The sequence below is a fragment of the Panthera leo genome, chromosome B2 (assembly GCF_018350215.1).
Source record: "Panthera leo isolate Ple1 chromosome B2, P.leo_Ple1_pat1.1, whole genome shotgun sequence".
Classification (NCBI taxonomy): domain Eukaryota; kingdom Metazoa; phylum Chordata; class Mammalia; order Carnivora; family Felidae; genus Panthera; species Panthera leo.
The window spans coordinates 90,333,452-90,341,625 of record NC_056683.1 but is presented as its reverse complement, the minus strand read 5'-3'; the positions used below and the strand labels follow the sequence as shown (position 1 = coordinate 90,341,625).

General features: G+C 38.9%; 1 protein-coding gene across 1 annotated transcript in view; it reads left to right on the top strand.

The window, feature by feature from the left end:
* Positions 1-525: 525 nt before the first annotated feature.
* The window catches only part of ASCC3 (activating signal cointegrator 1 complex subunit 3), a 356,847-nt gene continuing 349,198 nt past the window's right edge, over positions 526-8,174 (top strand). Inside the window, exon 1 of the mRNA XM_042939446.1 lies at positions 526-774. The gene's annotated coding sequence lies outside the window, so the exon portion shown is untranslated. The remainder of the gene's footprint in view (positions 775-8,174) is intronic.

Here is an 8,174-nt window from a genome sequence, read left to right as displayed (position 1 = left end):
CAAAGGGCCCGCTAGCAGAGATAACTTTTAAGAGAACTAAGGTGAGGACTAAGAAAGTTTAAGGAAAGCGAACCTGAGTCCAGGGAACCGTATATAAAGTGTCCAGTAGCCGGGAGCTCTGGCTGGTGAAGAAGATGGCAATTACCCGGTTCCTCATATTGCTCTTCCCTCCTGTATCTTAATAGGAATTATTACTTCTTTGTCTTCATCTTAGGGAGAAGAATCAGGGAAAAGACGCAGCGAACTCAAGTAATTGCAAAGAAAGGCTCTGAGATGGTGAGCGAGAGGCTGCAGGTCCGGCCCTGTAAGGACACCCACCTGACCAAGGAGTCCTGGGAACGCGCGCGCCCGCGCCCGTGCCCGTTTGGGGGCGCGCCCTCGGCGCCGGCTGGGTCTTTCTCGCAGCTCTGCGGGCAGGAGGCGGGGCGGCGGCGCGCACGCGGACGGGGTGGGGCAGGAGGGAGCTGACGTGCCGACGTTGGCGCCGCTGCCGGGCGGGTGACGTGTAGGTCCGCGCCTGCTCCGCCCCCTTCCTCCTCGCCGGGTTTGTAGGTCTGTCTGGTGGTCGGGGTTCTGTACTCTTCTAGTGGGAGCGACCCCGGCGAGCCCAGGTTGAGGTGCGGAAGAAGGCAAAACGGTGCAGTTGCCCACCGGAATCTTCAGCTCTCTTCGCTCCCCACCCGGCGTGGGAAGTAAAAATGAAAACGAAAGGGAGGTAGGCGCGGAGGTAGGAGCTGACCGAGTGATGGGAAGCGCGTGAGCTGGGGCCGAAAGGTGAGGAGATGGAGCTGGAGGTGGGAAGGGGAGGGCAGGTGGCGGGAGGCAGGGACTTGGGGGCGGACAACGCTACGGGACAGCCCCCTCGGGTCTCGGAGGGAAGCCACGAGCTGTCATCCCCCCTCGGGGCCTGAAGTCGTATCCCTGGTTTCCGACAGTCTCGTCCACTTTGGAGTTTCTAGGTGGGGGTGGTGATCAAAAAATCATCCTAGCCGTATATTGTACAGGTGTTAGACCACTAGGTGATGACCAGATGGGGAGGTTTTTCTTTCCTGTGCGTAATTTGTTTCCTTTAGTTCCCCCCCCCCCTCCCGGTACAAAGCCGTGGTAACTTTTTTCGTTTACTTCATAGAGCTTTTTAAGAGAAAAATCTGCTTTGTATTTTTTACCCTCACACTGAAAAGTAAATAGTCTGGGTAGGGTGTTGACCATGGTGAATTGAGGGTGCAGTCGACGAGTCTAGAATGTTCATTTTGAAATAAGTAAATGTGTGTGTGTGCGCGTGTAAGGGACGTGTTGTGAGTACGTGGGCAGTTGTAAGTTGTATTAAAAAGTCTTTTAAACTTAAGACCATGGGGGAGGGGAAGAAAAAAAAAAAAGGGAGGGAGCCAAACCATAAAAGTCTCTTAAAAACTGAGAACAATCTGAGGGTTGATAGGGCGGTGGATGGGAGGGGGTGATGGGTATTGAGGGCACCTGTTGGGATGAGCACTGGGTGTTGTATGGAAACCAATTTGACAATAAATTTCATATTAAAAAAATAAATAAAATAAATAAATAAGTCTTTTAATCATAAATTAACTTATTCATTGAATGGAGTGTGTTCGTGTAATCTGCTGTTTGGTTTTTTAAAAGAAGCATAATTTTAGCAGTAACAAAGTTTGATGTGATTGGTATCACGTGTTCACTCCAACTAGTGATCATGTTTTCTTTTTACAAGTAAGGTTAGATTGAATAGCCAGTATCTCCATCACTAGATTTCATGTTTCATGGATTGAAATATTTTTTTTTTTCTCATTTTTGGAGTGTTAGGAAAAGTTAAGAATTCAGCTATTGAGTCTACTCTGCATTGAACTTCTGTTCATCTTTTATTTTTAATGATGGCTGTAATAATAGTCTCACATAAGAAGAGTGCTCTTAGAGATGCCAATTAAGCATAGGCTATATAATTTTATTTGAATGAATTTTTCATGACTTAGCCTTCTTGATCCCTGCTGAACAGTTTTCTTTTATCATTTCATTCATTCATATGTGCCAGGCACTGTGCTAGGCCTAGGAAATCAAGAGAGATACAGTGTCTGTAATTCGGAACTTTCTATGGAAAGTTTAATAGAGGATCTTAACTAGGATTCCTTTTCATGTCGTGGATCTCTAGTGGACCAAAATAAAGCTTTTCATGAGAATAAGTTATTGTTAATGTTTACATGTAACTGGCATCTAAGGAGGGGCAGATTATTGTCCTTGAACGGCATGACTGATTTTTCTTTGATCAAAATGAGAGTATACATACCAATGTTTTGCCAGTTAAGAGAGTGATTTTTTCTTTTTGCCGAGTTGGCTTAAATACAAAGTTCACAATTGGAAATCAGTTTCTACCTGAAAAGAAAGATTTTATTTTTCCAGTTTTTACATTGGCCACATTGGATCTCCTATGTGTTAATGACTCATAATTCATAAGAATTCTGCACACAAAGCATATTCATCAGAAACATGTATGGTACTTATTGACAAGAAAATTTTTTGTCCCATAGTACCTTCGTTGGGGAGGTAGTTAGCGTAAGCCCTTTCAGTGCAATGTATGTCTTCATATAAATACGGCACAGTTTTCAACTTTGAGAAGATATCTACCTGAAATTGAAATTTTAACAAACATAAACATTTATGGAAAGAAAAAATGCATAATTACCAAGGAGGAAAGGTATCTTACGTAGTTAGTAATTGTGAGAAGGTAGGTGTTATGTGTCTATCTCCTTCTATAAAGTTTTTTAAAGTAGGTACTAGATCTTATTTCTTGTATAATGCCCAGCTCATAGTAGATGTTCCTATATAAATGTTTATTCATTCAACATGTACCATCTCATTTAAGTCCTCACTTTGCATATAGATGAGCAAGGGAGCATGTTTGAGTGTGCCTGATGGGTGTTCAGTTTCATTTTACTGCTGTTATGATAATCAGTTATACAGGCTGTTTTATTTATGAAACTCTATTATTCAGATTTAATGCAGTTCAATCCATCTTTGAATATTTCAATTTAATCAGGTCATTCGACCTGAAAGGGGCATAAAAAGTCACTTTGAAGCCCCTCTTTATTTCGTTAATCAGAAAGTTGATACCCAGAGAAGTGAGCTGATTTTTTATCATCAAACAAAAATTGACATCTGAACTCAGTTCTCATTATTTTTATTTTACTTTGTTCCTACTATGTCATTTTGCCTCTCCTCATTATAACTTGAACAGACTTAACTCTTGGAAACCTTTGTAAATTAAAATAGAGTCCTATTTTATCTTTCTGGTTTAGGAGTTTGGGGCTTGTCTACCTCCACTTCTGTGATTCACTCTTCAGAGAGAATTGTTAGGAAGTGCATTTGTTATTAAAAGTTTGAAGCTGACGTGGAAAATAAGGGTGGAATTTAGAACAGGTACATAAGAACGTAGTAAAGTAATTTTTGGTAACAGTAAACATTCTCAGAATATGTTTTAATAAGCTAATTGCTGAGAAATATTTATATTTGAAGGAGATAAAGTTCACACATAGTTATTTAATAACTAAACCAAAGATTCTTAACATTACTGAATCAAAATTTCTGGGGATGGTGTCTAGAAATGTCTTTTCAGGTAACTCCCCAGTGATTCCAATACAACCAATTCATATTGGAAACTTCTGCATTAAACCATATGAATTCAAAAGCCTCTTAATTTTCTATTCTGTCCTATTAAAGCAGAACTTCAAAAGAAGGGAGGGAATTAGTGTCAGGACTATGGAGTAGAGAGGCAGTTTTAATGTTTCCCAGTATTGTTAAACAGTTGCTAGTTATTTTGAAATTAATTCAGTGACTACCAAGTTACTCAGTTCTGTGTAGCTAAGAAGCATTCTTTTAAGAGTGAAGGAAGCTTTGCAAAATATTAGTGCTGTCTGTACCCTGGAGATGGGGACGCAAGAGATAACCTAAAGATTACTTCTAGAAAGAGTCACAAATTAATGCTCTGAGTATATATTCTCAGAGTTCCTTGGTATAGGCTAAGACCCATGCAAGATATTGGAGAAAAGCAAGACATACACTACTGCAGTCTTGGAAATGACTGTCAAGATGCTGGCTTTGTGAGACTGTTGAGTGAATTGACTTGAGGTGAGGAAAAATACTAATACCAGTGAGTGCTGTCCTGGTCAACTTGAAGTAAAGCAGAGGCTTTGTCACTGATTTAGAAAGTGAAAAAGTTGCTATCCCTAGTCACTGATTTTGGTGTTAGTTTGGGGAAAAAATAGCTGTTCCCCAACAGCTTTGCAAAATGACTGATTTAACTCCAGTTTTTCAGAGCTCTTTTTGTATTTATTAGAAACAGAACACTGGAAGAATATTATTGAAATTCTAAATCCGGTGGACATTTTGCCATGTTTCTGGATCGCATTTGATATGGTTGACCATACCTCTTTCTTAAAACTCTCTGCTTTGTTTCAGAAACACTATATTCTGGTGTTTCCTTGGCCTTTATTGGCCTTCTACTAGTCATAATTTCCTCTGTCAAGCTTTTCCACCCATTTATTCTTTAAAGGCTTCTGTTCTTCTACCGCTGCCATCTTCTTACTCTTCACAGATCCTTAGGTGATTTTTAACTATTCCTATTGTATTCCTGATAATTTTCATTTTTATATCCTGAAAGCAGACCTCAGTCCTGAACTCTTCACCTGAGTATTCAATTCCTACTGACCATTTCTACTTGAATGTCATACAGATATCTCAAACTCAACTTGGTTGGGATTGAACTTGTGATATTACTATAATTACTATTAACTTTTCCCTAGTTCAGTATTAATTGTATTGTGAACCTGATCTATAATTGTGGAAGTCAGTCTTGGACTTTGCATCCCCTCCCATCCACCCCTCTTCCCCCACCACAAACACAGATAATTAGAGTAAGCCAAATAGATTTGACTTAAACACTTGGATTTATCCACTTTTCTCTGAATCACTACTAGTATTTCAGTTTAGGAACCCTTCAAGCCTTCATCTTTTTTCTGCATTACTGCCACAGTCCCTGGTATCTTTCTGCTTCTGGTCTGGTCTTTTTGTGGTCTATTCCCTTTACTGCAGTTGTAGTAACTCTTATTAAACACAGCTCGAGTCAAAACTCGCTTGGAGATTTCTTTTACTGTCAGAATGATTTCTAAACAGCATGACTTAAATGGCCCTTCATGACCTGATTGCTCTTCCTCCAGCTCCATTTCTTGTCACATTATTCCTTGACCACTACACTGGGTCATCTTTTTGTTCCTGGAACGTGAAGTATTCTTACTCTCTATGTTGCCCTGTTTACCTGGCTGACTCTTCATCCTTGAAGTATCAATATAAGAAACCTGCTTCTCTTTCCCCGCTTCCTTTCTTGCTAGGTTAGATGTACCTGCTCTGTGTTCTGGTAAACTCTTTACTGCCCCTTTTTAAAATAGAAGTCTTATTTTGTATTGAGATAGCTTGTTTAATCAGCCTGTCTTCACTAGACTGTGAGCTTCACAAGGATAGGTACCAGATTGATTTTGCTCACCATAGTCTATCCAACCTGGATATAATAGAAATTCTAGTTAAGAAATATCAGGTGAGTGAAAGCTGTTTGTACATTCTTCTGAGGTTTTCCTTCTGAGCCTGTTCTTACCCTAGGTTTTCTAGCAACTGTCAACTTTTACCATTCCTTTTTGTTTTGTGCTTTTTTAGCTTGAGATTTAGAAAATACCCAAATATTAATTTCAGAATTAAATTTCTGCATGTATAAGTTCTTGAGTTCTTTGAGAAGGATGGCATCATGAGTTGAATAAATCATGTTAGATTTTATTTCTTCTGTTTGTGAGAAAACTTACTAGTTTGTAAACTATCTTGTCTCTTCTTAAGGACTAAAATTAATTAAATAATTTATATGAAAAATATTTTTGAGGTCTTGAAATAAAGATGTAAACATTAATATATATATATATATATATATATATATATATATATATGTATGTATGTATATGTGTGTGTGTATATACACACATAGATATATACCAGACCTGTAAATACTGCCCTTTTTTTGTGGTCGCTTTGTACCTCCCTTTATCTTTTCTGTCAGTTCATCCATTCATCCATTAAACAAATAGTTATTGAGAACTTGCTGTACCCCAAACACTATTTTAGGTGGTGTGGATACTGCAGTGAACAAAACAATGTTCCCACCCTCATGGGGCTCATATTCTATTGGGTGAAGTTAACAAATAACACAGTCAACATTGTTATGTGTTAGGTACCATGAAGTAAAGTGAGTTGGATGCAAGAGAAGGATCAAGGAAGAGGTGCTATAAGGTGGTCAGAGGAGGCTTCTCTGGTAAAGAGACATTTGAGCAAAGACCTGAGGAAATGAAGGAGCTACCTATGTGGCCTGTGGGAGAGGAGTGCTTATGCAGGGGGATCTACTTGTTACAGTTTATATCACTGGAAGGAAGGCCGGTGTGGATGCCCCAGCATGAGCAAGGAGGAGGGTTATAGGGGATCAAAGCATAGGAGAAGGCCAAGTTCTTTAAGCATTTTGAAGTTTATGCAGAGATATGTGAAACCTTTGGAGGGTTTTGAACAGAGGGGAGCCACAAATGTTACCTGTTTTTGGGAAGAATGATTCTTGTTTATGTCTGGAAATTAAATTGTTAGAGAGTAAGGATGAAAACAGGGAGACTAGGCAATTGTAATAGTCTGTAGGGTAGACTATAGGTAGTCTTATAGGGTAATGGTGAGAAGTGGTCAGATTCTGAATATATTTTGAAGGAAGAGTTGGGAGAATTTGCTGATGAATTGAATGGAGTAAAGTATAACTACAAGTTTTTTTGGCCTGAGCAACAGGCAGAATGGAGTTGTGATTTATTCAAGTGATGTGACCACAGGAGGAGATTTGCAGCAGGAGATCAATTTTGACATTTTTAAGTTTGAGTTAACCTATTAGACATCCAGGTGGAGATGTGGAAGAGGTAGTGGGTATGCAAATCTGGAGTACAGGTGAGATATAGAGAATGGAGATAAGAATTTGGAATTAGGATATAAATGATACTTAAAGTCTTGAGACTGGATGGGATCCCCTGAATGGGATCTCCAGCGTAGCTGGAGAATGGGGTCTGAGCTCTCTGATCTTGAGGCACAGCAATGTTTAAAGTAGGATGAGGAGGAACCAACAGGACAAAAAAGTGCCAGTATTGCTGGAGAAAAAACAAGAGATACTGGTGTCCTAAATACCAAGTGAAGCCACTGTATCTAGAAGGGCTGCGTCAAAAACTGACAAGGATTAAATAAGGACTGAGAAGTAACATTGAATTTGACAGTGTTGAGGTTATTGTGACGTTAATAGCTCTTTTGGTGTAACAGTGGAGGTTGGTTTGATTGGAGTGGCATTTTTATTGCAGATAAGCTAAAAAAACGTAGGGTATTAATGGGAGAGGGCTGTGGAGTCGGTTAGGTTTTAAATATGGAAGCCCCCATAGCATATTTTTAGGCTTCAGAAATGATCCAAAAGAGAAGAAAGTATTAATGAGAGAGGGGACAATTTCACTTCAGCAATTTACCACTGTATGTCCACTGAATAAATTTTTCTTGAACTAATGAATGGATAAAAGTATTTTCAACAGATGCTATATATTTTTATCAGTGTTGAATAAAAAGTGGGATAAAGAACACTTTAGTTAACACCTTTTTTGTTGTTGTTGTTGTTGTTGTTCAGATGGTTGTGAAATATGATTAGATTTCAGTCTTCCTTAATTAGATTACCACTTTACTTTTTCACATGATGAGCCTGGTGTTTCCCAAGTTTTTGCAGCTGCCTTTACAAATGATCTGCTACAATTAAGGTGTGCTGCTGCAGTGGGCTTGTATAATCTTTTACATTGTGTTCATCTTGTCCCCTTTAAACTTTTAAAAAGTTTACTTCAAATATTTGGAGACCTCTTATGAACTATTACCTTAAATGACATTGAAGCACATTGTGGGTGGGAATATTAAATAAGCATCCAGATGCTCAGTGTTCATGTTTAATCTTTCATAAACCTGAGAATTTTTAGATAGTATTTTCAGAACCTACAATTTGGCATTCAGTTTGATGCTTTTACAACTATTGTCTCTCTTAGTAGCCTTCTGTGTTTATTAAAACTTAATTAAAACTTTTAATTATGGAA